Source organism: Doryrhamphus excisus, chromosome 1 (genome assembly GCF_030265055.1).
Source record: "Doryrhamphus excisus isolate RoL2022-K1 chromosome 1, RoL_Dexc_1.0, whole genome shotgun sequence".
Classification (NCBI taxonomy): Eukaryota; Metazoa; Chordata; class Actinopteri; order Syngnathiformes; family Syngnathidae; genus Doryrhamphus; species Doryrhamphus excisus.
The window spans coordinates 21792501-21820091 of record NC_080466.1 but is presented as its reverse complement, the minus strand read 5'-3'; the positions used below and the strand labels follow the sequence as shown (position 1 = coordinate 21820091).

The 27591-nt window shown below is 44.9% G+C and overlaps 23 non-coding genes and 2 pseudogenes across 23 annotated transcripts in view; all 25 read right to left on the bottom strand.

The window, feature by feature from the left end:
* Positions 1 to 11512: 11512 nt before the first annotated feature.
* On the bottom strand, positions 11513 to 11631 carry LOC131101923 (5S ribosomal RNA). The gene has a single exon (XR_009119350.1). It is a non-coding gene; the product is annotated as a 5S ribosomal RNA (ribosomal RNA).
* A 4240-nt stretch (positions 11632 to 15871) lies between these two features.
* Positions 15872 to 15990, bottom strand: LOC131101918 (5S ribosomal RNA). The gene has a single exon (XR_009119347.1). It is a non-coding gene; the product is annotated as a 5S ribosomal RNA (ribosomal RNA).
* Positions 15991 to 16136: 146 nt separating this feature from the next.
* LOC131101911 (5S ribosomal RNA) lies at positions 16137 to 16255 on the bottom strand. Its single transcript, XR_009119346.1, has one exon. It is a non-coding gene; the product is annotated as a 5S ribosomal RNA (ribosomal RNA).
* A 130-nt stretch (positions 16256 to 16385) lies between these two features.
* Positions 16386 to 16504, bottom strand: LOC131101906 (5S ribosomal RNA). The gene has a single exon (XR_009119345.1). It is a non-coding gene; the product is annotated as a 5S ribosomal RNA (ribosomal RNA).
* A 5904-nt stretch (positions 16505 to 22408) lies between these two features.
* LOC131101568 (5S ribosomal RNA) lies at positions 22409 to 22527 on the bottom strand (annotated as a pseudogene).
* Positions 22528 to 22657: 130 nt separating this feature from the next.
* LOC131101934 (5S ribosomal RNA) lies at positions 22658 to 22776 on the bottom strand. The gene has a single exon (XR_009119354.1). It is a non-coding gene; the product is annotated as a 5S ribosomal RNA (ribosomal RNA).
* A 146-nt stretch (positions 22777 to 22922) lies between these two features.
* On the bottom strand, positions 22923 to 23041 carry LOC131101896 (5S ribosomal RNA). The gene has a single exon (XR_009119342.1). It is a non-coding gene; the product is annotated as a 5S ribosomal RNA (ribosomal RNA).
* A 130-nt stretch (positions 23042 to 23171) lies between these two features.
* Positions 23172 to 23290, bottom strand: LOC131101973 (5S ribosomal RNA). Its single transcript, XR_009119369.1, has one exon. It is a non-coding gene; the product is annotated as a 5S ribosomal RNA (ribosomal RNA).
* Positions 23291 to 23436: 146 nt separating this feature from the next.
* LOC131102025 (5S ribosomal RNA) lies at positions 23437 to 23555 on the bottom strand. The gene has a single exon (XR_009119386.1). It is a non-coding gene; the product is annotated as a 5S ribosomal RNA (ribosomal RNA).
* Positions 23556 to 23685: 130 nt separating this feature from the next.
* On the bottom strand, positions 23686 to 23804 carry LOC131101525 (5S ribosomal RNA). Its single transcript, XR_009119217.1, has one exon. It is a non-coding gene; the product is annotated as a 5S ribosomal RNA (ribosomal RNA).
* Positions 23805 to 23934: 130 nt separating this feature from the next.
* Positions 23935 to 24053, bottom strand: LOC131101991 (5S ribosomal RNA). Its single transcript, XR_009119373.1, has one exon. It is a non-coding gene; the product is annotated as a 5S ribosomal RNA (ribosomal RNA).
* Positions 24054 to 24183: 130 nt separating this feature from the next.
* Positions 24184 to 24312, bottom strand: LOC131101544 (5S ribosomal RNA; annotated as a pseudogene).
* A 146-nt stretch (positions 24313 to 24458) lies between these two features.
* LOC131101889 (5S ribosomal RNA) lies at positions 24459 to 24577 on the bottom strand. Its single transcript, XR_009119341.1, has one exon. It is a non-coding gene; the product is annotated as a 5S ribosomal RNA (ribosomal RNA).
* Positions 24578 to 24707: 130 nt separating this feature from the next.
* On the bottom strand, positions 24708 to 24826 carry LOC131101970 (5S ribosomal RNA). Its single transcript, XR_009119368.1, has one exon. It is a non-coding gene; the product is annotated as a 5S ribosomal RNA (ribosomal RNA).
* Positions 24827 to 24972: 146 nt separating this feature from the next.
* LOC131102018 (5S ribosomal RNA) lies at positions 24973 to 25091 on the bottom strand. The gene has a single exon (XR_009119384.1). It is a non-coding gene; the product is annotated as a 5S ribosomal RNA (ribosomal RNA).
* A 130-nt stretch (positions 25092 to 25221) lies between these two features.
* On the bottom strand, positions 25222 to 25340 carry LOC131101552 (5S ribosomal RNA). The gene has a single exon (XR_009119233.1). It is a non-coding gene; the product is annotated as a 5S ribosomal RNA (ribosomal RNA).
* A 130-nt stretch (positions 25341 to 25470) lies between these two features.
* Positions 25471 to 25589, bottom strand: LOC131101985 (5S ribosomal RNA). The gene has a single exon (XR_009119371.1). It is a non-coding gene; the product is annotated as a 5S ribosomal RNA (ribosomal RNA).
* A 130-nt stretch (positions 25590 to 25719) lies between these two features.
* Positions 25720 to 25838, bottom strand: LOC131101884 (5S ribosomal RNA). The gene has a single exon (XR_009119340.1). It is a non-coding gene; the product is annotated as a 5S ribosomal RNA (ribosomal RNA).
* A 130-nt stretch (positions 25839 to 25968) lies between these two features.
* On the bottom strand, positions 25969 to 26087 carry LOC131101967 (5S ribosomal RNA). Its single transcript, XR_009119367.1, has one exon. It is a non-coding gene; the product is annotated as a 5S ribosomal RNA (ribosomal RNA).
* Positions 26088 to 26217: 130 nt separating this feature from the next.
* On the bottom strand, positions 26218 to 26336 carry LOC131101537 (5S ribosomal RNA). Its single transcript, XR_009119226.1, has one exon. It is a non-coding gene; the product is annotated as a 5S ribosomal RNA (ribosomal RNA).
* Positions 26337 to 26482: 146 nt separating this feature from the next.
* Positions 26483 to 26601, bottom strand: LOC131102030 (5S ribosomal RNA). Its single transcript, XR_009119387.1, has one exon. It is a non-coding gene; the product is annotated as a 5S ribosomal RNA (ribosomal RNA).
* Positions 26602 to 26731: 130 nt separating this feature from the next.
* LOC131101880 (5S ribosomal RNA) lies at positions 26732 to 26850 on the bottom strand. Its single transcript, XR_009119339.1, has one exon. It is a non-coding gene; the product is annotated as a 5S ribosomal RNA (ribosomal RNA).
* A 146-nt stretch (positions 26851 to 26996) lies between these two features.
* On the bottom strand, positions 26997 to 27115 carry LOC131101510 (5S ribosomal RNA). Its single transcript, XR_009119213.1, has one exon. It is a non-coding gene; the product is annotated as a 5S ribosomal RNA (ribosomal RNA).
* A 130-nt stretch (positions 27116 to 27245) lies between these two features.
* Positions 27246 to 27364, bottom strand: LOC131101997 (5S ribosomal RNA). The gene has a single exon (XR_009119376.1). It is a non-coding gene; the product is annotated as a 5S ribosomal RNA (ribosomal RNA).
* Positions 27365 to 27510: 146 nt separating this feature from the next.
* The window catches only part of LOC131101875 (5S ribosomal RNA), a 119-nt gene continuing 38 nt past the window's right edge, over positions 27511 to 27591 (bottom strand). The window contains exon 1 of the ribosomal RNA XR_009119338.1: positions 27511 to 27591. This exon is cut by the window's right edge and continues 38 nt beyond it. This is a non-coding gene — a ribosomal RNA (5S ribosomal RNA).

The window sequence follows — 27591 nt, the reverse complement described above, 5'->3', positions numbered from 1 at the left end:
CTGGAGATTGTGCTGGGAGACACATTAAACTTTCTTGCTGCAGCACGTGTGGATGTGACATCCTGGAGAAGTTGGACAACCTGTGCAACTTCTGTAGGGTTAAGGAATGGCCTCATACTGCCAGTAGAGATGACTATGCAAGCCAAAATCAGCACGAGTGGAAAACCAGCCAAAAAAGATCAAGAGGGAGAAACTTGAAATGACCTCCACATGTAAACCCAGTCCTGTTTTGAGGGTTTTCTCATTGTTGCCACTGAAGTGGACCTGTTGTTAATTCCATGAACACCAGTACAGCTGAAATTGATTAACGAGGCCCTCAGCTGCTTAACCAACCAGAAAATTGTCAGACAGGTTTACTTCAATTCATGCCAGGCCCATTAAAAAAGTGTTCCTTTAATTTTTCTGAGCATGTGTATAAGCAATGTTCTTGCTATTACAGGATGCTGATGAATGGTTCGCAGAACCTTGCTGTTCAACATCTGAAGATCTACAACGTCAAAGCTAACACGTCAGAGGATCCAGACAACATCGGTATGGTGGTGGAGGGCGTGAAAGTTGTAACTGCTCTGGGTAACTTTCCATAGGCTTGCTCCCTGCTCTTTGGGTTGCCGTATGCTGTGAACCTTGTCTATCCAGAGGAGCTCAAGTACATGTTGGAAGTGTTTCAGAAACTTCTCGTCTGGCTGGCTAGTTCAAAGCTCTCAAGACTACATGCCTCAAGAATTAAGCTACTGGCTGTCGAAGAAAAGGGACCCTTGCTAATCAAGACTTAGTTAACATTATGGCAATTTCAATCAAATTTGGATTTCTGCATGTGTATTTTTTCTTGCAGTACATTAAAAGGGTTATTAATGTGTTGATTTTTTTCTGTGTTATTGCACTACAATGTTGTGAAATGCTGAGGCCTGTTCATGTGATAGTTAAATCATAAAAAAAATCATATTAACCATACTTTGAGCGAAGTGGCATCAATGTTTGTATTTGATACTGATATACAGTAAACCTCGGATATATCGGACTCGGATATTTCGGAAATTCGCTCACAACGGACAGATAAAAAAGAACCGATTTTTCTGTAATGCATTTCCAATAAAAATTCATTGCATATATCGGATTTTTTATAACGGATTTCGCCTATTTCGGACAAAATCTCCAGTCCCGTTCCAATGCATTTCCATTAAATTTCCCTCGCATATATCGGATGGCTGCATCGTGGCGCTCCGATTCGCCGAATCGTGACAGGCCGCTATACGACGTCATTTGCAGCGTTGCCTGCGCGATTTATATTCACGTTTATTATTCAGATTTAGGACAAATATAAAAGTGAGTGACGTCAATAATACTAGCACAGCAGTGAATGAGATCTTAACCTCACTATTGGAAATAACGTAGGCCTGACGGGCGTAACAGGGCCTAGCTTAATTAACAATTTGTTATGCTCAGAGTCCAATAAAGTTAAATTCTCATTACCTTACATCTCTTTTCATTGCCCAGTCCAGGTACATTGGAAACATAGTCAAGGAACTGCAAAACCAGTGGGAACAATTGAATCCGATATATCCGAGGTTTACTGTACATTGCCCCTTCTCTTTTTTAATTTGGTATTTTGCCCCTCTTGAGTGCTGGATAAACATGTTTTAAAAATTTGCACAAATAAATGTATCTGCTGCTGCTTTATGCATTGTAATCTGCTGATGATTCTTGATGTCAGTTTACTGACGTTAGGTCAGGATATTGGGTAAATTAGACACAGAAAAAAAATATGGCAACAAAGTGACATTCAAAATTATTTAATAGAGTTAATGTACTCTGATACAAATAAAAACTTAAACAATAATTGTAGGTAAATAACTAAGAACTCTGTAAATGTGTTGAACTTAGCAACAATATGCTAGAATATGAGTTGATATAATTAATCTTATTTACTAAAGCCAAATAATTTTCATCGGATAGTTAGTAAATGTACAGTGGTATGAAAAAGTATCTGAGCCTTTTGGAATTTCTCACATTTCTGCATAAAATCACCATCAAATGTGATCTGATCAAAAATCACACAGATGAAAAAAACTGCTTTAACTAAAACCACCCAAACATTTATAGGTTTTCATATTTTAATGAGGATAGCATGCAACCAATGACAGAAGGGGGAGGAATAAGTAACTGAACCCTCTGCCTAAGGAGACTTAAAGAGCAATTGAAACCAATTTTTACCAGTTGTTTTTACCAAACAATTTAAGTCACTGATGAGTGGCTTAAAGCTGCCCTGCCCACTATAAAACACACACCTGGTAAGAATTGTCTTGAGGAGAAGCATTGTCTGATGTGCACCATGGTTCGCTCAAAAGAGCTGTCTGAAGACCTGCGATCAAGAATTGTTGATTTGTATAAAGCTGGGAAAGGATACAAAACCATCTCTAAAAGTCTGGATGTTCATCAATGGACAGTCAGAGAAGTTGTCTACAAATGGAGAGAGTTTGGCACTGTTAATTCTCTCCCAAGGAGTGGCCGTCCACCAAAGATAACGCCAAAAGTTCAGCACAGAATACTCAGAGAGGTAAAAAAAAGAACCCTATAGTGTCGGCTCTGGCACAGTCCAATATCTCTGTGCACACATCAAGTATATGTAAAAGAATGGCCAAGAATGGTGTTCATGGGAGGACTCCACAGAGGAAGCCACGTTTAATGTTCGCAAAAAGGCACTTGGACACTCCACAGAAGTTGAAAAAAAATGGAAAAATGGAACAGCTCACCAACATCAACACCTCATCCCCACTGTAAAGCATGGTGGATGGTTTGGGGTTGTTTTGTTGCCTCAGGGTCTGGACAACTTGCAATAATTCATGGAATAATGAATTGAAACGTTTATCAGGATGTTTTGCAGGAAAACCTGAGGCCGTCTGTCAGACAGTTGAAGCTAAAAAGAGAATGGATGCTGCAACAAGACAATGATCCAAAACACAGAAGTAAATCAACTTCAGAATGGTTTCAGAAGAACAAAATTCATGCCAGACATCCCAGGAATCTGACTGAACAACAGCAGTTTTGTAAAGAAGAATGGGCCAAGATTAGTCCTGATCGATGTGCCAGACTGATCTGCAGCTACAGGAAGCGTCTGGTTGAAGTTATTGCTGCCAAAGAGGGGGCCACACAATATTAAATGTGATGGTTCAGTTACGTACTTATACCTCCCCCTTCTGTCATTGTTTGCATGCTATCCGCATTAAAATATGAAAACCTATAAATGTTTGGGTGGTTTTAGTTAAAGCAGACAGTTTTTTCATCTGTGTGATTTTGATCAGATCACATTTGATGGTGATTTTATACAGAAATGTGAGAAATTCCAAAAGGTTCAGATACTTTTCCATACCACTGTAAATCAATTTTACCCATATAATTAATACATATAAGTCAGTTTCACCTACATTATCAGTAAATATGAATCAGTTTCTCCCAGATATTTAGTAAATCTAAATTATCTTTGCTCAGATACTTTTTATTTATTGATTTAAAGAGGATGGCGGCGGCGGATTATTAAAAGCTTTTTACGCGCTTATAATCGTGTCCGGAGTGCCTCGACCCGAGCTACATGAGCTAGCATGTACCCTTCGACCTGAGCTACATGAGCTAGCATGTACACTTCGAACTGAGCTACATGAGCTAGCAGGTACGCTAATTTGCCCGCGGGGTGACCTTAGACCTAGGCATTGTTGCTGTTTCTAGGCAACTGCATATGTCAACACTGTCCGTCGATTAGCCCGTCGCCTGCCTTAATAACTGTCTTCGATGTTTAATGTTCGTTGTTATAGCGAGTGTTGTCTCTCACCACTTGTTACAGCCCGAATATTCCGAGATGTTATGGAGAGCCAGGCTATCTAGCTAGCCTTTTAAAGGCTGTTGGCTCCTTACTGTTGGTTTGTTATGGTCAGTTCAAACCTCGCTTGTCCTGAATTAAGGCAGAGTTGTCAGCGCACTTATTAAAGGTGCTGACGTGAGTAACGGTCAGGAATTTTTCCCAAAAAGTTTAAAACTCCGGTAGCAAAGTTGGAGCCCCCCCCCCCTTGCATGTTCTTCCCTGTCAACAGGAATGTGACCCTTGACAAAGTAACATTTGTGAGCGTTTCTATGCAAAGTCCATAAGTTTATCAATGCCTGTTGTTCCGGCAATCAAGTCTGATGTTTGTCTCACCGAACAATTACTGACACCCAGTGACCAATGTAGAATACCACATGCACACTATAATGTGGTTCTGCCTTGTCTTTCTATTTAAGTTCATTGATGTAGTTCATTTTTATGCTTAAATACTTCATTTAGCCAATCATTTGAATCATAATTCAACCAGGAAACAGCAAGATTTGTGACAGAACCTGCTGCTGGGGTGTGTAGTTGCTGCTCTCTCTCTCTCTCCAGGGCACAGCAGGCCCTGGTGCCGTAGTAATCAGGTCAACTCCCTACACCTGGGCATGGTGCCACCTTGGGACCTTAAAAGCCTCAGCCAGATCACACACAGGGAGAGAACAGACGTATGGTGTACTCATTTGCTGGTAATAAATGTGCGGAATTCTTTGACCGGGTCCGGTCTCCCTTCGTTATGGTTGTCAGTGCCTCAGAACCAGATAGTGCTAATAATTTGGGAAAAGGCGTGATGGTGTGAAACCCTCAACTTGTGTCAACATTTTGGACGATTCTAATTGCTTCTTCTGATCTTTTTGTTATATATATATATATATATATATATATATATATATATATATACACAGTAAACCTCGGATATATCAGACTCGGATATATCGGAAATTCGCTCACAACGGACAGATAAAAAAGAACCAATTTTTCTGTAATGCATTTCCAATAAAAGTTCATTGCATATATCTGATTTTTTATAACGGATTTCGCCTATTTCGGACAAAATCTCCAGTCCCGTTCCAATGCATTTCCATTAAATTTCCCTCGCATATATCGGATGGCCGCATCGTGGCGCTCCGATTCGCCGAATCGTGGCAGGCCGCTATACGACGTCATTTGCAGCGTTTGTCCAGGTACATTGGAAACATAGTCAAGGAAGTGCCTTTTTATAACGGATAAAATCCGATTTACGCATATACCGGATATAAATCCGATATATGCGTAAAACGGACATTTTCCGGTATACGCATATAACGGATTTCGCTTATATCGGACAAAACCAGTGGGAACAATTGAATCCGATATATCCGAGGTTCACTGTATATATATATATATGTCCATTTCCTTTTTTAATTTGATGTTTTAATTTGATTTAATTTGATTACCCCAAATCGCCACACAATAGGTTAGATATGGTAGAACCGGAGAGCGATAAAGACTATAATGTGAGTTTTGATCAAGAACAAATTTAGCTTTATTCAATATTGAAGTGTTTCTCTTCCATCTTATGTTGTATATTTTTCATGTGAGATTTCCATCTTATTTTTTCATCTATTATGATCCCCATAAATGTAATTTTATTCACCCTTTCAATATCCACTCTGTGTATTTGTATTTGCCCATACCTGTCCTTTCTGCTATTTCCAAACAGTATTATTTTGGTTTTACTTAAAATCTGTTTCTATCAAAGCAACTTTGTAATCTGATCATTTCATCTGTGACTTTAATTTAGTTTTGTGTGCTTTCCCCAGAACAAAAGGCAGTAGTATCATCCGCAAATAATACCAACTTTAAGTTGAACAGTTTTGGTCCTGGCATTGACCCTTGGGGTACTCCACATTTAATATTTAAACTTGCTGATGTACAGTCATGGAAAAAATGATTAGACCACCCTTGTTCTTTCACTTTGTTTGTTCTCTATTACAACTCTGATACAACCAAAGGTACAATTTGGACAGACAGAATGATGATAACATAAATAAGTCATAAGAGTTTAATCTAAGAGATGATATCTAGCAACTTCCATGGTTTTCTTAATTTTTTCGAAAATAACTTATATTCGTACATGAATAACTATAACATTGTACTTCCAAAACTAGTGATGTTACGAGAGGTGCCATGGCTTCGAAGCGTGTGTCGAGTAATCGTGTGGGCGCTTCCGCAAAGCGTGTACTGAGGCTTGATTCATTGGGGGGAGGGGCTGGAAATGATGACGTCCGAAGCCTCGCTGCCCGGCTGGACCACGTGATGGCTTTGGGAAGTGGTTCATAATTTGGCGTGACATTTGCCTGTCACTCAGCGATATAAACCCCGCAGGCTTAGACATTGTGGGGTTTTGTGGAGAGAGTCAGTGAGTAGAACGTGTGGGTAGTGGTTGTGATCGTTTGGAGGGTTTGGTTAGTAGTCGTAGTAGCAGTACGGTGGCATTAGTTTGGAGTAGTTCAGAGATGGAGCCAGCTAGATCTTCATCTTGGAATGCCAAACAAGAAACTCCTGCAAGAGATTGAGACACGATGGAACAGCACATACTTATTGCTGCAAGGATTGGTCAAATTAAGGGAGCCAGTTGGCGCAGCATCCACAGGGCTCCAACACGACATACCACTCCTGACGTCGGATTAATTCACCATTGCTGGAGGGTGCCTTTCCCTGCTGTCTGCTTTTTATGATGCCACGGTTGAGCTGTCAGCCGAGAAAAAAGCCGGCGTCAGCAGTTGCACGTGAAAAGGGAGAGCAACTCATAAGGCCCCTGCAGGAGAAGCTGCACACTTTGCAATCGATGAGCATCATGTCACGAGCTACACTCCTGGACTGGTGATTTAAAGTGATAGACTTCTTCAGCCCAAATAAAGCATCAAAAGCGATCAAGCGACTGACTTCGGAGTGTGCCATGTTAATAAGGTCCAGACAGGACAGACAGGAAATGCCCCAAGCATCTATTTCTCATGATGACACTGGAGGGAATCTATTATTTTGAATGTTGAAATCAATCATTCCTGTCAGAACACTTATTAACGTGATATGTGGTTTCTTTGTAGGAAGCAAACTGTGGTTTTGTTTTGACACTAGTGTAAAGGAGGCACAAAAGACCTAAAACGTGACAGCAGATGCCAAAGTAGAGGTCCAGCGCTACATATCAGAGCCAAATATGAACAGGATGGAAAATCCTTTGGATTACTGGGAGAGGCAAAAAACCTTGTACCCCAATTTATACATGCTAGCTTTAGCCTTTTTGTGCACGCCTGCATCCTCCGTGCCATGCAAAAGACTTTTTTCTAAGGCCGGAGACGTTGTATCAAAGAAGAGAAAACGCCTCAAACCACAAATTGTTGAAAAACTATTATTTTTGAATAAAAATCAAGAACATCTCCAATGTCTTATCCAAGTTACACAAGCATACATCTTCGCTGCCCCATTCAGAGTTATATACACACCAACTGTCCTCTGCCTGCATGAGCCCATGCCAGGTGACATAAATGATGAAGCTAGCTATCACATGATGCTGGAAGCATTTATTGACAAGAAAACATTCAGCATTTTTATATAAACTATGTATTTTTTCTTACACTTTGTAGATTAATCATTTGGCAATAAAAATTGTGTAGTACATAATAATTATAAGAGCCAAAACATCAGAATTGAATGCATCACACATGGAGATAGAGCTGCCTGCAATGTTATCCAAGGCCAGCAGGTGGTTTCGAACCAGTTGACTGAAATGGTTTATAAATTGACGTTTCTCTCCATTTTTATGAATTGGAACTACTTTAGCTGTTTAAGTTAATAATGTATGTCAGTGGTTCTATGATCTCACTGATAACCCTTTTCATTGGTTCAATTTCAATTCCATTAGAATCAGTTGATGATTTTGCTTTACAATGATAGACAAAATCAGTGATTCCCTTTTTTGTCACTTCAGTGAGAAACATTAGGATTCTATCTATGGTTTCATTCCTTTCCTGTATTGGCCAAAATTCAAAAATTTCTGTCCAATATTTACAAAGTAATTGTTAAACTTTTCAACTACCACATTCATATCATTACTGGTGTTTTCCAATATTTAGCACCGTTCCTAATAATACTGTTTAAAATGCCCCATGTAGCTTTGATGTTTTCATTTTTATCAAATAATTGAGTAATATTTCTTCTGATGCTCTCAAGATTGTCAACTTATTTTTGTTATGTTTTCTGCATCTTTAGCTTGTTGAATGATACATTTTCCATCTAATTGTGGCAAGTGGGTGATGAAAACACTAATTTTGGTTGAAGAACAATACCAACAACGCTACCTGGGGGATTTCGCCCCAGGAAATAGTTTAGCTTAGATCAGGACACACAGGCTCGAAATTACCACAGGCAAGAGACGAGGTATAGAAAAATATAACAATTCTTTATTGCAATAACAACATTAAGAAACATCAGCTGTGGATCATATTCTTACTTTGACCTGTCGGTGGTACTAAAGGGGAACAGAACTGAAATACTTCTGTGAACAGAATCGGTGACAAAGGGCAGCCTTGGCGGAGGCCAAGGTTTACCGGAAACAGGCTCGACTTACTCGTGGCAATGCGAACCAGACTCCTGCCCTGTTTGTACAAAGACTGGATAGCACGTAGTAGCGCGCCACCAATCCCGTACTCCCGGAGCACCCCTCAAAGGACACAAACGAGGGACACGGTCGAATGCCTTTTCCAGATCCACAAAGCACATGTAGACCGGTTGGGCAAACTCCCATGCACCCTCAAGCACTCTTGTGAGGGTGTAGAGCTGGTCCAGTGATCCGTGACCAGGACGAAAACCGCATTGGACCTCTTGTAACAAAGGTTCGACCAACGGTCGTACCCTTCTCTCCAGCACCCTGGAATAGACTTTCCCAGGGAGGCTGAGGAGTGTGATCCCCCATAGTTGGAACACACCCCTCCGGTCACCCTTCTTGAAAAGGGGGACCACCGGCCTGCCAATCCAAAGGTACTGTTCCCGACTTCCATGCAATGTTGGAGACGTGGCAGCCAAAACAGTCCCTCAACATCCAGAGCCTTGAGGAATTCTGGGCGGAACTCATCCACCCCCGGAGCTTTGCCACTGAGGAGCGTTTTAACCACCCCAGATACCTCAGCCACGGTGATGGCACTGTCCACGTATGTGTCCTCAGACTCTGCTTCGTCGATGGAAGGTATGTCAGTGGGATTGAGAAGGGCCTCAAAATATTCCTTCCACCGTCCGACTACATCCCCAGTCGAGGTCAACAGGCCCCCGTCTCCACTGTAAACAGTGTGGACCGGGCACTGCTTCCCTTTTCTGAGGTGCCGGACGGTTTGCCAGAACCTGTTCGAGGCCGACCGAAAGTCGTGCTCCAAGGCCTCACCAAATTCTTTCCACACCCGAGTTTTTGCCTCGACAACCGCCGGAGCCGCGAACAGTTTGGCCTGACGGTACCTATAATCAATGACATCCTTAATGCTACTTATTGTGCCGACATCGGGCAGCCCTGTCTGACAGACCTTTCTAACCTAATTAACCCTGTTAGAACACTGTGAGCTTTTATAACAGTTACGGCATTTTTATACATTCTCTGTATCCAGCCTACCAGCCTATCTCCAAACCTATTCTTTTAAGTAATGTAAATAAATATTCGTGGTTGACCCTGTCAAAAGCCTTATTTAAGTCTATTCTCATGATAATCCCTCACCACCTTTTTTCATACAATCATTGACATCCTTCATGCTACTTATTGTGTCTGTGATGTCCCTCCCAGGTATGCCGTAGGATTGTGTTTTCCCCACAATTTTCCCTATGACTCTCTTCAACCTGTTTATGATGACTTTTGCCAGTATTTTATAGTCATTATTCAACATACTAATTGGTCTATAATTTTCTCATCTTTCCCTCCCACCCTTTTTATATACTATACTTATAACCCCCATTCTTATACTATTTGGCATCTCCTCCATCCACTTAAATAATCTATGTAGTACTGGAGTTAGTATGGTTTTAAACTCAATGTAAAATTCTCCTATCAGTCCATCCGAACCTGGACTTTTATTCCTTTTTAACTTGCTAATTGCTCTATCTATCTCTCTTCTGTCTATTTCTCTTTCACTTATTAATTTATCTCCCACAATTGCACAATTTGAAAGAATCCTTTTTAAAGGCGACACTGGCTATGTTTTAACTGAGTCTCCTCGGCCTTTAACAACCAGTTTTTCTGTTTGCTAAAATTTACTGAAAGGCGCTTTATTCTTTTCTTTGCCTCCTCCCACCAGTCCACAATTGACTCAATACATTCTATTTCCATATCAAAAGAATCAAACAACCTATTCATTTTTTTGCAATAATTTTCATCTTCAAGCAAAGAATTATTTAAAATCCAAGAACCCCCCGTGCGCTGCCCTTTAAAAGGGCTAAAATCTACACGCAGTGGAGAATGGTCACTTAACCAAGCGTCATTATAGAACACTGAGGCCGTTCGCCTCAAGAAGCCCTCAGACATCAAACATAAATCAATTTGGGACTGTTTTAATGCCCCTAAGACAACTTGCCGTCTGGAAAAAACTCTCTTGTTAAAATTCAGAGCTCTCCAGCCTTCAGTCATATCATATCGGGACATGAGGTCTAACAAGTGCGTCCTAGACACGTCATTTCTATACACATTGTTAGCACTTAAGTCTATTTTTGTAAGGGCTACATTAAAATCACCAATGACAATACTTTCTGAATTGACATAAGTAAAGACAGAGGAAAAGAGAATCTTCCTTTCCTGCTCCTCATTCGGAGCATAAATATTGATAAGCCTAAATGAAAAAGGCTGGACAAAATCAACAACAAAAGCACCTCCCGGATCCGCATGGACTAATGTGGGTGTCCCAAAAAAGTCAGTTTTTACAATGGTAGCTACACCACGCGAACGTGCAGAGCCAAGAGCACAAAAGACAGTTCCCACGCCCATTGCCTGCACCGTACGCACATGAGATGGCTCCCAATGAGTCTCCTGCAAACACAGCACACCCCAGCTTCATGAAATTTCAGCTTGTTTATCTGTCTGCATGCTATGATCTGTCCACACACTTCCTTGGCAGCTCTCATAAGCACAATGGGCACCATTTCCTCCACTCCCTCAATGTCCAGCACAACAGTTAATTCCTTGTCATAAGTTCGGTTTCTTTCACTCACATTTAGTCCATCCATATTCTTATTTTGTCCATTGTTCAAAGGAGTAGTCTGGGGGCGAGCAGGGTTCGAAGCCATGATGACAATCCAAAGAGCCAAGGCTCAAAAAGGGAGAAACCAAAATCACTCCTCCACAGCAGGAGTGCTGGGAGGAGGAAAAAAACCCAAAAACAAAGAGGGGAAACCAAAATAAAATAAGAAACAAAAGATAACAGCCACACAAACAAACAGCTCCTCTCCACTTTCCCTCCAAAATGCTTCCTCGTTAGGACACACCTACTGGGCGTTCTCAGGGTAGTATGGCCGTAAGCCGTGGCTCATTTTGGAAAAATCCTTTTTGAAGGAGACACTGGCCAACAGGATTCCCACAAAAATCATTGCTTTCCCCAACAAGTGGGAAAGAGCGCCCTCTTCCGTCAGGCGAGAGCAGAAAGCATAAAAAGCTTACAGCACCTGGTATTCCCAGGCGGTCTCCCATCCAAGTACTAACCAGGCCCGCCCCTGCTTAGCTTCCGAGATCGGACGAGATCGGGCGTTCTCAGGGTAGTATGGCCGTAAGCCCTGGCTCGTTTTGGAAAAATCCTTTTTGAAGGCGACACTGGCCAACAAGATTCCCACAAAAATGATTGCTTTCCCCAACAAGTGGGAAAGAGCGCCCTCTTCCGTCAGGCGAGAGCAGAAAGCACAAAAAGCTTACAGCACCTGGTATTCCCAGGCGGTCTCCCATCCCATCTTTTTTTCCTCTATTGCTATTTTGCTTTCCAGCATTACTCTGTTTTCGTTGTCTATTTGCTTTTTCCGTTTGGCAAATTTTATGCTCTGCTTTTTGATGAAAGTCTTTATCGTCTCCCATCCTTGGATGGCATCGTCCTCCATCAACTCCTGCACAAGTTCACTTTGGAGCAGGGTGGTTATCTTATTTTTGTATGCCGGGTCTTGTACTAGCGAGGAGTTGAGGCACCAGGTTCCCCCGCCCTTGCCCTCCCCTTTGGGCCCTAAGGTTAATGTCATGATAGCGTGGTCGCTTAATTCTGTAAACTCCCACTTCAGTTCGCGTACATGTCCTATAATTTCTTCCTTTGCAATACACAGGTCTATTCTACTCTGTTTCAGTATTTTTCTGCACTACCTGTTTTCTTGTATACCCTCTTTTGTTGGAGTTGTCGTTCCTCCACACATCAACAAGGTTTTTGTCTTTTAGCAGGCTGAGTAGGGCTGCTCGGGAGGCATCGGGTTTGAAGGTGGAGGCGCTGCAAGCGTCCATCCTGGTGCAGCGTACGTTAAAGTCCCCTACCAGCAGCGTGTTTGGTATGCATAAGGGGCCCAGCCATTCGAAGAAAGCTGAAATTGCAGGAAAGCCTAACAGAGGTGTAGACAATCTTTGTACGACATAAATGGGCTGTGTTGTTGCATTGTCTTTGTATTTTATTATAGCATCAAACTGACCTTTCACTTTCAGGGTTTCACCACTCGGACCACACAGGGGCTTCTCTGCTCTGGTGAGTGGGCCATGAATGTCTTTTGAGTAGATAGCAGCTGGTATCACGGTCACGTCAGCTCCTGTATCCAGTTTGAAAGTCACATTTTTGCCATTTACTTCCAGTGTCTTTTTCCAGTTGGTGGGCTGTGCTCCTGCCGAAACTGTTCCTAAAAACAAAATGTTGTCCTCATCCTCCAGGACTGCTCCAACTCTGCCTGATCTGCAAAATGTCCCTTTTTTCGACATTTTCTGCACTCTGCGTCTCATTTTTGGAGTGTGCAGGTGATTTGCCACAGCGTCCACAGTACTTGTTCCCTTTTTGGTTTTGAAACTGACTCTTTGTTTCAAATGGTTTTCGTGCTTGGTTCTCTTTAAAAGTCTTTTTCTTAAACTTTAATGCGTCCACATTTGCCTCTTTAATGTCCTTAACATTTGTTTCTCTCATGACTGGTTGCTGTTTCTTTATCTCTTCATGCTGTCTTATCAGTAGCACTGCTTTTTCCAGTGTTAATCCGCCATCCAGCTGCAGTTTTTCTGACAGGCCCTGGTGCTGTATGCCCACCACTAGCCTATCTCTTATCATTTCGTCCTGCAGTGGTCCATACTGGCAGTTTTCTGCTAACTTGTAGACTGAAGCAATGAAGGACTCAGCTGATTCCCCTGGTTCTTGACACCTTTTGTTAAAACGTGCTCTCTCGTATATCACGTTGTGTTTGCCTATAAAGTGTTTATCAAAGGCTTCTTTCACACACGAGTACTTTTTAATCTCTTCGTCTTTCAACCCGAGCGTGCTTAAAATATCATCTGCTTTATCACCCATTGTGTACACTAAATAGTTTACTTGATAGCTTTCATCTTTGCTGTCTAGTCCCGCCGCAACACGAAACCTTTCGAAACGGCGAATCCAGTTGGGCCATGACGAGTAGTCACCAAAATCAAAGTTCTCAGGTGGGTTGATTGAAAACAGGGAATCCATCATTGTTGCGCCGTCCCCCGGACCTCTCGTTGCGCCGTTAGCTTAGGCCAGGGGTGCTCATTAAGTCGATCGCGAGCTACCGGTCAATCGCGGAGGTGGTACTGGTCGATCGCTGGTCGATCGCGGCGTGACATTAAAAAAATATCATCCCAGCATCAATGCCGTCACTTGATTGATATACAGGGCAGCCATTCAGATGACAACTGAATGTTGCCCTTCGGGCGACCAATCAAATCAAACAACGTCTCTAAGTGCAGCAGAACTTACGATGTCAGCCTATCATCCATCCCCGTTACTTGATTGACATACAGGACAACCAGTCAGATGACACCTGAATTTTGACCTTTAGGTCACCGCTCATGCGTAAACAACGATGCAAAGTGCTAAGCTAGTTGGCGAATTGCGAGATTTTAAGCCCTCGCTAAAGTTTATGGTCACTAAAATGAGTGAAGGAGCTGGACCAAGTAAAAAGGCAAAAACTGGACCAAGTAAAAAGGCAAAAAACATATCACTTCCATACGGATATGGAATATTATACGGATATTGTGATACGGATATTATCCATGACTGATAAACATTTGGAAGTGTGCTTGAGGCTGGCTATCAGCAGCTACTGTCCGGACTATGCATCCCTGGCTGGTTCAATTCAGTGCAAGTCATCAAAGTAAACTCAGGTAATTACAAAAAATGTTAATAGTTAATTATGTGTGTTTTGCAATATTGGCTCATTTGGTTATGTAAGGTACATCAACATACATTGTACGTACAAATAATCCTCAATACATTTGAAAATAAATAGATGTTTTGCATTTTTGTAGTGGGTAGATCATTTTGACTCGGTCATTTTAAAAGTAGCTCGCATGCTGAAAAAGTGTGAGCACCCCTGGCTTAGGCGGTAGCACTTAGCCTCTTACTTGGGCTTGCGGTAAGACCGCTGCTTCTCACCGACTTCGTCCTCCGATCTCTGCCTGAGACGGGCTTCTTAACTTCTGACACCATGTGCTATGATGTGTGAACGTGCATAAAGAAGGCTCCTGTAGGTCTTTATCTGAAGCTTTATTAACATGCTTCGACATGGGAACGTGTCACCTCCTAATGTGTCCTACCGGATACACATCACATTATTTCCTATCTAAATGCTTCCAGTACAGCTGTCACCGCAGCTGCCGTTGCCGCTGTCATCTTCGTCGCCGCTGCCACCTCCATTGGCGTTGGCATCCTCTCCATTCTCTTTTCCTCTCCTTCACTTAGCACTGTAGCTGCCGGCGTTTCCATGTCTCTCTCCAGCGCTCCCTCAACCAGCATCTCCGCCTCGCCCCTTTCATTCTCCTCACACTCTCTGGCGTAGTGGCCTTGCTCGCCACATTTAAAGCACTTAAACTCCGGGCAATCTCGGATAATGTGGCAGGGCTGGATGCACAATCTGCATACCTTCCTCTGGCGGTCGTGTAGCACCCGAAAGTGTTCTTCCCCCTCGAGGGTCTCGAACTTAGTTGCAAATGGTAGGGAGCGGACTTTTTCGTTGAAGCGCACCTTTAGGTAGCGTGTTCCGTCTGCAATGTCGGTGCCGGGCCACATGCGCCTTCTGATGGTGGACACTGCCTGAACTCCCCATTCCTCCAGCTTCTTCAGGATCACCTCACCTTCAATGTACACTGGAAGGCCAAGGAATGAGACGACGAGCTCGTCATTACGAATTTCTGACGCTATTATCTTATTGGTCTTCAATGTGATGCCGTCCAGCAGACGGTCCTTTCCCTTTTTTGTCTTCTGTAGTAACTTCGAATTTTGTCAGGGATTTTTGGCGGCATCCCACCACTCGTCCACATTCTTCTCCAATTTTCTTACATATCTCCATCATCGTTACTTTTTCCTGTCCTACTACTTCCACTGCCACTGTTAATTGTCTTTCATACCTGTTGTCTGCATTTGTTGTCTCGTCCACGCTTTTCTTCTCTGCTCGCTCCATTTTCCCTCTTATAGGCCCCGGCATCATTTGACGCCCCCCCCCCCAGCCGCGGTTGGTGGTGGTGGGGGCGTGGGGTTGCTTCGTACAAATATTACGTTTTAGATGGAAATTTGGCTAAAAATCTTCAAAACAAATCGGAAGACAGGGAGTACACACGCAGGGTTGCCTTTTGTTTGCTCACACTCTCACCTGCACTCAATCACCAATCAGCGAGTGGGCGTTTTCAGGGTAGTATGGCCGTAAGCCCTTGCTCATTTTGGAAAAATCCTTTTTGAAGGCGACACTGGCCAACAGGATTCCCACAAAAATGATTGATTTCCCCAACAAGTGGGAAAGAGAGCCCTCTTCCGTCAGGCGAGAGCAGAAAGCATAAAAAGCTTACAGCACCTGGTATTCCCAGGCGGTCTCCCATCCAAGTACTAACCAGGCCCGCCCCTGCTTAGCTTCCGAGATCGGACGAGATCGGGCGTTCTCAGGGTAGTATGGCCGTAAGCCCTTGCTCATTTTGGAAAAATCCTTTTTGAAGGCGACACTGGCCAACAGGATTCCCACAAAAATGATTGCTTTCCCCATCAAGTGGGAAAGAGCGCCCTCTTCTGTCAGGCGAGAGCAGAAACCATGAAAAGCTTACAGCACAAAAAGCTTACAGCACCTGGTATTCCCAGGCGGTCTCCCATCCAAGTACTAACCAGGCCCGCCCCTGCTTAGCTTCCGAGATCGGACGAGATCGGGCGTTCTCAGGGTAGTATGGCCGTAAGCCGTGGCTCATTTTGGAAAAATCCTTTTTGAAGGCGACACTGGCCAACAGGATTCCCACGAAAATCATTGCTTTCCCCAACAAGTGGGAAAGAGCGCCCTCTTCCGTCAGGCGAGAGCAGAAAGCATAAAAAGCTTACAGCACCTGGTATTCCCAGGCGGTCTCCCATCCAAGTACTAACCAGGCCCGCCCCTGCTTAGCTTCCGAGATCGGACGAGATCGGGCGTTCTCAGGGTAGTATGGCCGTAAGCCCTTGCTCATTTTGGAAAAATCCTTTTTGAAGGCGACACTGGCCAACAGGATTCCCACAAAAATGATTGCTTTCCCCATCAAGTGGGAGAGAGCGCCCTCTTCTGTCAGGCGAGAGCAGAAACCATGAAAAGCTTACAGCACAAAAAGCTTACAGCACCTGGTATTCCCAGGCGGTCTCCCATCTAAGTACTAACCAGGCCCGCCCCTGCTTAGCTTCCGAGATCGGACGAGATCGGGCGTTCTCTTTTTTTAAATTTTTTATTTTTATTTTCATTCATTCAACAAACTTTACACATCAATTCTGAATTGCAGTCCCATTTCTTCATTCATATACACCATTGTATTCCCTTTCACAAAAGCATGATAGAATTCCCCCTCCTCCAAGTAATAGTACAAAATGGAAATGTCTTTTTTCATTATACTTTTAAAAATTTGCCATACATCCGCATTTGTCTTGTCATAGTGAATCATATTTCTTCGTACTTTAACAGCATATCTTGCATGGCTCAATGTATAGTTTAACAGATTTGCATTACATTCTCCCAGCCTTTTTTTTTTTACACCAAATAACCACAGTTCTTTCCAGTCCATGTCCCTTACAAATCTTCCTCCCCAACAACTCGTTATGAGCTTTCTAATTTTGTCAAAATATGTTATTAACACTTCACATTCTATGAACTCATGCATAAATGTTTCTACCTTCTTTTCACATACTTCACATTCTTTGCTCACATTCTCATCAAATTTGCTTATAATTAGATTATTGAATATTCTATTGTGTCTTAGCATGAAGTCCATGTGCTCACATTCACTGGTGTTCCATTTCACTCTCATATTTGCCCATATTTTCTTTACATCCATTCCTTCTATTGCTTTTTCCCACACTCTTTCCGATGCCGGCCTTCTAACATTCTCTCCTTTAAAATATGCATACAATATCTTAGTTTTTACATTCTCCAGTCTTTTCTTACTTTTCCCTTCTCCCACATAGAGTTCCAGCTCACAGTCATCCCCCACCTTATGCCCTCTTTCAATCATCATTCTCCACTCCCTCGGCATCCCATCTTTGATTTTGCCCATCACTTTTTCCACCTCTCCCACCCCGATATCATCCCCCCTCAATTTCACTTCATCCACCATCACCTGTGCTGACATGAAACCAGGTACATATTCATACACTATATCTCTAACTTTCCTTATACCTGCCCTCCTGATCAGCATATTGTCCATCATTCTTCCGTCGCTTGTGATTTTTGGATTTAAGAAGAGAGGTTGTTCCCATATTTGTTTTAGATTTTGACATTCATAGCTTATGTTCTTTACAAACTCCCCCCATGCACTCAACACCTCTTTGTAAAACTCACTCACTCCATTCAACATTCCTTTTCTCATTTTCATGTATACACCACTCTCTCCGCACCCCCCACATTGACTGATTGCTTCCTTCAGAAAAGCCTTCCACATGTGATCATTCTTAGCAGCTAAATAGTTCACCATTGTCTTCACCCTCATTGCCTTCTTTTTGCATTCTAGACTTACTAGTTTTAATCCACCATCCTTGTATTCGTTCTCTAAAACCTCCCGTGCTATTCTGGCCCCTTTCCCGTCCCACAAAAAGTCATTCACCAACCCCTCCACTTCTTTCACCACTCTGTCAGGCACATCCAACGCTCTCATTGCGTAGATCATTTTACTCATTAGCAGTGCATTCACCACCACCACTTTCCCTTTTAATTTTAGTCCTCTCTTTTTCCAAAATTTCAATGTATTCTTCATACTGTTTATTATTCCTTCGTATTGTCTATCCCTTCCTTCTGCTCCCTCTATCCCCACATTTATCCCTAAGATCTTCATATAGTCCTTCTTCACCTTTAACCCCATCTCATTCTTCCCTGATTCACTTACTCCTATATACATCATCTCCGACTTCCCAATGTTGACCTTTGCCCCCGATGCCCTACCATAGGCTTTTATACTTTCCAGTACTTCTCCTACACTCTCCTCATCTTTGACTGTGATAGTTGTGTCATCTGCATATTGGTATACTAAGCTCCTCTGTCCTCCTGGTATATTTATCCCTCTAATATTATTGTTCCCTTGCAATAGCCATGCCAGCGGTTCGGCTGATAGAGAGTATAATAAGGCCGACATCGGGCAGCCCTGTCTGACAGACCTTTCTAATCTTATTGACCCTGTTAGAACGCCGTTAACTTTTATAACGCTTACGGCATTTTTATACATTCTTTTTATCCAGCCTACCAGCCTATCTCCAAACCCTATTCTTTTAAGTAATGTAAATAAATATTCGTGGTTGACCCTGTCAAAAGCCTTATTTAAGTCTATGCTCATGATAATCCCTCCACCACCTTTTTTCATATAATCAATTACATCCTTAATACTACATATTGTGTCTGTGATGTCCCTCCCAGGTATGCCGTATGATTGTGTTTTTCCTATAATTTTCCCTATGACTCTCTTTAACCTGTTTGTGATTACCTTTGCCAGTATTTTATAGTCATTATTCAACATACTAATTGGTCTATAGTTTTCTAATTTTTCCCTCCCACCCTTTTTATATACTAAACTTATAACCCCCATTCTTATACTATTTGGTATCTCCCCTGCCTCCTCCATCCACTTGAATAATCTATATAATACTGGAGTTAGTATGGTTTTAAACTCAATATAAAATTCTTCTATCAGTCCATCCGAACCTGGACTTTTATTCCTTTTTAATTCGCTAATTGCTCCATCTATCTCTCTTCTGTCTATTTCTCTTTCACTTATTAATTTATCTCCTTCGCTGACCTTGACCCTCACCTTTTCTAGAAGCTGTTCCATGACTCTTTTGTCGACATTTTCCTCCTTAAATAGGTCCCTATAAAACTGCTCTACCCTCTCCACTATTCCAAATCCATCTGTGATGATCCCCCCTTCCCCATCCTCTATCTCCCCTATGAAGCTCCTTTTCTGGTTTGTTTTTTCCAAGCCCAGAAAATATCCACTACATTTTTCTCCCTCAATCACATATCTTGCTCTACTTCTCACCATCGCCCCTCTACACTTCCTCTCCTCTATATCCTCTAATTCATATTTTAGGGCTATGCATTTCGTTAGATCACTTCCCCCATTGTCTATTTTTTCATTCTCCTTGTCCAGCTCATCCCTCAGCCTCCTTTCTCTTTCTTTCTCTCTCCTGCTCTTATCTCTCCCATATTTTATGCTCAATATTTTAATTGCTCTTTTGACCCTTTCCCACCATTCCCCAACATTATCCTCATACATACTATCATTCATCCATATTGCAATGCATGTCTCCACTTGATTTTTATATTTAGTGTCGTGCAGTAAGCTTCCATTCAAACACCACACCCCGCCTCCCCTCCCCTCCCTCCCTTGTGATATAGTCAAACACACAATTGCATGATCGCTGATTGCAGTCATCTTATATTTGATTGATCCTATCTTGGTTAAGATGTTTTCTTTTGCCCAAACCAAATCTATTCTGCTTTGTTTGAGCACCCCCCCCCCCACCACTTGTTTCCTTGTGAACACCTTCCCTGCTGGGTTTCGTTCCCGCCATACATCCACCATTCCATTTGCTCTCATATTTTGCAGTAGAACCCCCCTTGAGCTGTCATCCCTGAACCTCATCTCTGTGCACACATCCAACCTCCCACACCACACATTGAAATCCCCGACCATCACACAGTTCCCTTGCATGAAATCCTTCAAACTCCCAAAAAAACCTTCCTTTCCCTCTCATCGTTCGGTGCATAGATGTTCCATAGCTGATATGTTTTGCCACCATAATGAAACTCAATCCCTAAAACCCTCCCCTTCCCATCCTTCCCACACTCCTTTACATCTTCCACCACTCCCTTCCTAACTAATATTGCCACACCCCTCGCATTCTTCTCTCCATTATTAACAAATATTTCCCCAATCCACTCTCTCTCTATATAATCTATAACCCCCCCATCCCAGTTAGTCTCTTGCAGACAAACGATGTCCTCTTTACATATTTGCATTGCATAAAGCAGTCTCTCTTTATTTCTTTGTCCGTTCCCATTGAATGAGGAAAGCGTCAGCATTGACTTCATGTGAGAAGGAGAAAAGTCTGACACCCCCCACTTTTAATTCTACATTAATCTGATCAGTTTCTTTGTCTCCTTCCGATCAGCTGTTCTCCCCTTGATCTCCTCTTGCACTGTCAAACCCTCCTGCCCCTTATCCGACTCCTCACTTGGGAATGATGTAATGTTTCCTTCGTCTCTTCCCCCTCCCCCGTTACCCTTTTCTCCCTCACTCGATACATCTTTGAGACTCTCTCTAGTTTTACTCGTTGTTACCCCACACACTTCCAGCTCCCTTTCCTCTCCCCAGATTCCCTCAATCACCTTGAACCCATCAATCACTCTCCTCCCTCTTTCCTCCCCATGATTATGCCTCTTGTCAACAGTGTCATTCTTACTTTCGTTGTCCGTGTCCTCTCCTGTTGTCTCGTCTTCTCGTCCTGCTGTTACCTCTTCCACACTCTCTTCACTCCCGTCGCTCCGTTTGCGCTTCAGCTCTGCCGTCTCGCTTGCGCCGTCCTCACGAACCTCTCTTTGTCCGCCGTCGTCCCCGATGGTGAGCGCAGTGTCCGCTCCTTGCGTACCGGTCTCCACCACCGTTCCTTCACGTGTGGCCCTCTTCTCTGGCTCTCCTCTCGTCGTACAGCTTCCGCTGCCACTGCTGCCTGGACTCTGTTCCTCGTCTTCCATCCTTGCAGCTGTAGTGATCCTGACGTTCTGAGGCCTTTGGCCCTCTTCCTCCTCCATGCTGACCGCCTCTGCTTGGATTCTGGCTTCCGACATCTCCTCATGTCCCGCTGGGTCGCTTGATTGATGGCACTCCCTGGCGTAGTGGCCCTGTGCACCGCAGCTGAAGCACTTGAATTCCGGGCACTCTCTTAGGATGTGACCAGGTTGTATACAGAGCCTGCATACCTTGACCTGCCTGTCGTGCATCACCTTGAAATATTCTTCCCCTTCAAGTGTTGAGAATTTGGTTGTGAAGGGGAGTGAGCGGACCCTTTCATTGAATTTGACGCGGCAGAAGCGTGTGCCATCCAAAATGTCCGTTCCTGGCCACTTCCTCCTCTTTATTGGTGACACAACTGTCACTCCGCAGTCCTCCAGTTTCTTAATTATTTCAATGTCTTCAATATATACCGGGAGACTTAAAAAAGACACAGTCAGTTCATCCCTGCATGGTTCAGAGGCAATTAGCCTGCAATTCTGGATTCTTAGACAATCAAGGAGCTTCTTTTTACCCTCCATATCCTTCATTGTGACCTCAAATTTATTTCTTCCTTTAATTCTGCATCCTGTCATGGTTCCACAGTTTAGAACAATTCCCTTGAACATGTCGAGTGGTGCAATGGCCTCCTCACCCACGACTTCCACTGCCACAGCTAATTGCCTGGGATAGGCAGCAGCCTTGTCTGATGACTCCATGACTACCAGTTTGACTTGTGCTCCTTGTTTAGAACAAAAAGCGCCCCCCCACCAGCCACAACTTTGGGGGGGGTGGGGGAGGACAGGGAGGGGGGAGCGGGCCCACTCCCTGACCATTCACAAAAGAAAAATTTTAGGAAAAAAATAAACACTTTCAATGAAGAGGAAAAACTGAGTGTATCTCAAAAAATATCTCTCCGTGATCCACTCTGCAACTGCTCTCTCCGGGCGTTCTCAGGGTAGTATGGCCGTAAGCCCTCGCTCATTTTGGAAAAATCCTTTTTGAAGGCGACACTGGCCAACAGGATTCCCACAAAAATGATTGCTTTCCCCAACAAGTGGGAGAGAGCGCCCTCTTCTGTCAGGCGAGAGCAGAAACCATGAAAAGCTTACAGCACAAAAAGCTTACAGCACCTGTTATTCCCAGGCGGTCTCCCATCCAAGTACTAACCAGGCCCGCCCCTGCTTAGCTTCCGAGATGGGACAAGATCGGGCATTCTCAGGGTAGTATGGCCGTAAGCCGTGGCTCGTTTTGGAATAATCCTTTTTGAAGGCGACACTGGCCAACAGGATTCCCACAAAAATGATTGCTTTCCCCAACAAGCGGGAAAGAGCGCCCTCTTCTGTCAGGCGAGAGCAGAAAGCATGAAAAGCTTACAGCACCTGGTATTCCCAGGCGGTCTCCCATCCAAGTACTAACCAGGCCCGCCCCTGCTTAGCTTCCGAGATCTGACGAGATCGGGCGTTCTCAGGGTAGTATGGCCGTAAGCCCTTGCTCGTTTTGGAAAAATCCTTTTAGAAGGCGACACTGGCCAACAGGATTCGCACAAAAATCATTGCTTTCCCCAACAAGTGGGAAAGAGCGCCCTCTTCTGTCAGGCGAGAGCAGAAAGCATGAAAAGCATACAGCACAAAAAGCTTACAGCACCTGGTATTCCCAGGCGGTCTCCCATCCAAGTACTAACCAGGCCCGCCCCTGCTTAGCTTCCGAGATCGGACGAGATCGGGCGTTCTCAGGGTAGTATGGCCGTAAGCCCTTGCTGACTTTGGAAAAATCCTTTTTGAAGGCGACACTGGCCAACAGGATTCCCACAAAAATCATTGCTTTCCCCAACAAGTGGGAAAGAGCGCCCTCTTCCGTCAGGCGAGAGCAGAAAGCATAAAATGCTTACAGCACCTGGTATTCCCAGGCGGTCTCCCATCCAAGTACTAACCAGGCCCGCCCCTGCTTAGCTTCCGAGATCGGACGAGATCGGGCGTTCTCAGGGTAGTATGGCCGTAAGCCCTTGCTCATTTTGGAAAAATCCTTTTAGAAGGCGACACTGGCCAACAGGATTCCCACAAAAATCATTGCTTTCCCCAACAAGTGGGAAAGAGCGCCCTCTTCTGTCAGGCGAGAGCAGAAAGCATGAAAAGCTTACAGCACAAAAAGCTTACAGCACCTGGGATTCCCAGGCGATCTCCCATCCAAGTACTAACCAGGCCCGCCCCTGCTTAGCTTCCGAGATCGGACGAGATCGGGCGTTCTCAGGGTAGTATGGCCGTAAGCCGTGGCTCATTTTGGAAAAATCCTTTTTGAAGGCGACACTGGCCAACAGGATTCCCACAAAAATGATTGCTTTCCCCAACAAGCGGGAAAGAGCGCCCTCTTCTGTCAGGCGAGAGCAGAAAGCATGAAAAGCTTACAGCACCTGGTATTCCCAGGCGGTCTCCCATCCAAGTACTAACCAGGCCCGCCCCTGCTTAGCTTCCGCGATCTGACGAGATCGGGCGTTCTCAGGGTAGTATGGCCGTAAGCCCTTGCTCATTTTGGAAAAATCCTTTTTGAAGGCGACACTGGCCAACAGGATTCCCACAAAAATCATTGCTTTCCCCAACAAGTGGGAAAGAGCGCCCTCTTCCGTGAGGCGAGAGCAGAAAGCATAAAAAGCTTACAGCACCTGGTATTCCCAGGCGGTCTCCCATCGAAGTACTAACCAGGCCCGCCCCTGCTTAGCTTCCGAGATCGGACGAGATCGGGCGTTCTCAGGGTAGTATGGCCGTAAGCCCTTGTTCATTTTGGAAAAATCCTTTTTGAAGGCGACACTGGCCAACAGGATTCCCACAAAAATCATTGCTTTCCCCATCAAGTGGGAAAGAGCGCCCTCTTCCGTGAGGCGAGAGCAGAAAGCATAAAAAGCTTACAGCACCTGGTATTCCCAGGCGGTCTCCCATCCAAGTACTAACCAGGCCCGCCCCTGCTTAGCTTCCGAGATCGGACGAGATCGGACGAGATCGGGCGTTCTCAGGGTAGTATGGCCGTAAGCCCTTGCTGACTTTGGAAAAATCCTTTTTGAAGGCGACACTGGCCAACAGGATTCCCACAAAAATCATTGCTTTCCCCAACAAGTGGGAAAGAGCGCCCTCTTCTGTCAGGCGAGAGCAGAAAGCATGAAAAGCATACAGCACAAAAAGCTTACAGCACCTGGTATTCCCAGGCGGTCTCCCATCCAAGTACTAACCAGGCCCGCCCCTGCTTAGCTTCCGAGATCGGACGAGATCGGGCGTTCTCAGGGTAGTATGGCCGTAAGCCCTTGCTGACTTTGGAAAAATCCTTTTTGAAGGCGACACTGGCCAACAGGATTCCCACAAAAATCATTGCTTTCCCCAACAAGTGGGAAAGAGCGCCCTCTTCCGTCAGGCGAGAGCAGAAAGCATAAAATGCTTACAGCACCTGGTATTCCCAGGCGGTCTCCCATCCAAGTACTAACCAGGCCCGCCCCTGCTTAGCTTCCGAGATCGGACGAGATCGGGCGTTCTCAGGGTAGTATGGCCGTAAGCCCTTGCTCATTTTGGAAAAATCCTTTTAGAAGGCGACACTGGCCAACAGGATTCCCACAAAAATCATTGCTTTCCCCAACAAGTGGGAAAGAGCGCCCTCTTCTGTCAGGCGAGAGCAGAAAGCATGAAAAGCTTACAGCACAAAAAGCTTACAGCACCTGGGATTCCCAGGCGATCTCCCATCCAAGTACTAACCAGGCCCGCCCCTGCTTAGCTTCCGAGATCGGACGAGATCGGGCGTTCTCAGGGTAGTATGGCCGTAAGCCGTGGCTCATTTTGGAAAAATCCTTTTTGAAGGCGACACTGGCCAACAGGATTCCCACAAAAATGATTGCTTTCCCCAACAAGCGGGAAAGAGCGCCCTCTTCTGTCAGGCGAGAGCAGAAAGCATGAAAAGCTTACAGCACCTGGTATTCCCAGGCGGTCTCCCATCCAAGTACTAACCAGGCCCGCCCCTGCTTAGCTTCCGCGATGTGACGAGATCGGGCGTTCTCAGGGTAGTATGGCCGTAAGCCCTTGCTCATTTTGGAAAAATCCTTTTTGAAGGCGACACTGGCCAACAGGATTCCCACAAAAATCATTGCTTTCCCCAACAAGTGGGAAAGAGCGCCCTCTTCCGTGAGGCGAGAGCAGAAAGCATAAAAAGCTTACAGCACCTGGTATTCCCAGGCGGTCTCCCATCGAAGTACTAACCAGGCCCGCCCCTGCTTAGCTTCCGAGATCGGACGAGATCGGGCGTTCTCAGGGTAGTATGGCCGTAAGCCCTTGCTCATTTTGGAAAAATCCTTTTTGAAGGCGACACTGGCCAACAGGATTCCAACAAAAATCATTGCTTTCCCCATCAAGTGGGAAAGAGCGCCCTCTTCCGTGAGGCGAGAGCAGAAAGCATAAAAAGCTTACAGCACCTGGTATTCCCAGGCGGTCTCCCATCCAAGTACTAACCAGGCCCGCCCCTGCTTAGCTTCCGAGATCGGACGAGATCGGGCGTTCTCAGGGTAGTATGGCCGTAAGCCCTTGCTGACTTTGGAAAAATCCTTTTTGAAGGCGACACTGGCCAACAGGATTCCCACAAAAATCATTGCTTTCCCCAACAAGTGGGAAAGAGCGCCCTCTTCCGTCAGGCGAGAGCAGAAAGCATAAAATGCTTACAGCACCTGGTATTCCCAGGCGGTCTCCCATCCAAGTACTAACCAGGCCCGCCCCTGCTTAGCTTCCGAGATCGGACGAGATCGGGCGTTCTCAGGGTAGTATGGCCGTAAGCCCTTGCTCATTTTGGAAAAATCCTTTTTGAAGGCGACACTGGCCAACAGGATTCCCACAAAAATCATTGCTTTCCCCAACAAGTGGGAAAGAGCGCCCTCTTCTGTCAGGCGAGAGCAGATAGCATAAAAAGCTTACAGCTCCTGGTATTCCCAGGCGGTCTCCCATCCAAGTACTAAGCAGGCCCGCCCCTGCTTAGCTTCCGAGATCGGACGAGATCGGGCGTTCTCAGGGTAGTATGGCCGTAAGCCCTTGCTCATTTTGGAAAAATCCTTTTTGAAGGCGACACTGGCCAACAGGATTCCCACAAAAATGATTGCTTTCCCCAACAAGTGGGAGAGAGCGCCCTCTTCTGTCAGGCGAGAGCAGAAACCATGAAAAGCTTACAGCACAAAAAGCTTACAGCACCTGGTATTCCCAGGCGGTCTCCCATCCAAGTACTAACCAGGCCCGCCCCTGCTTAGCTTCCGAGATCGGACAAGATCGGGCGTTCTCAGGGTAGTATGGCCGTAAGCCCTTGCTCATTTTGGAAAAATCCTTTTTGAAGGCGACACTGGCCAATAGGGTTCCCACAAAAATCATTGCTTTCCCCAACAAGTGGGAAAGAGCACCCTCTTCCGTCAGAAGAGAGCAGAAAGCATGAAAAGCTTACAGCACCTGGTATTCCCAGGCGGTCTCCCATCCAAGTACTAACCAGGCCCGCCCCTGCTTAGCTTCCGAGATCGGACGAGATCGGGCGTTCTCAGGGTAGTATGGCCGTAAGCCCTTACTCATTTTGGAAAAATCCTTTTTGAAGGCGACACTGGCCAACAGGATTCCCACAAAAATCATTGCTTTCCCCAACAAGTGGGAAAGAGCGCCCTCTTCTGTCAGGCGAGAGCAGAAAGCATGAAAAGCTTACGGCACAAAAAGCTTACAGCACCTGGTATTCCCAGGCGGTCTCCCATCCAAGTACTAACCAGGCCCGCCCCTGCTTAGCTTCCGAGATCGGACGAGAGCGGGCGTTCTCAGGGTAGTATGGCCGTAAGCCCTTACTCATTTTGGAAAAATCCTTTTTGAAGGCGACACTGGCCAACAGGAGTCCCACAAAAATCATTGCTTTCCCCAACAAGTGGGAAAGAGCGCCCTCTTCTGTCAGGCGAGAGCAGAAAGCATAAAAAGCTTACAGCACCTGGTATTCCCAGGCGGTCTCCCAACCAAGTACTAACCAGGCCCGCCCCTGCTTAGCTTCCGAGATCGGACGAGATCGGGCGTTCTCAGGGTAGTATGGCCGTAAGCCCTTGCTCATTTTGGAAAAATCCTTTTTGAAGGCGACACTGGCCAACAGGATTCCCACAAAAATCATTGCTTTCCCCAACAAGTGGGAAAGAGCGCCCTCTTCTGTCAGGCGAGAGCAGAAAGCATAAAAAGCTTACAGGACAAAAAGCTTACAGCACCTGGTATTCCCAGGCGGTCTCCCATCCAAGTACTAACCAGGCCCGCCCCTGCTTAGCTTCCGAGATCGG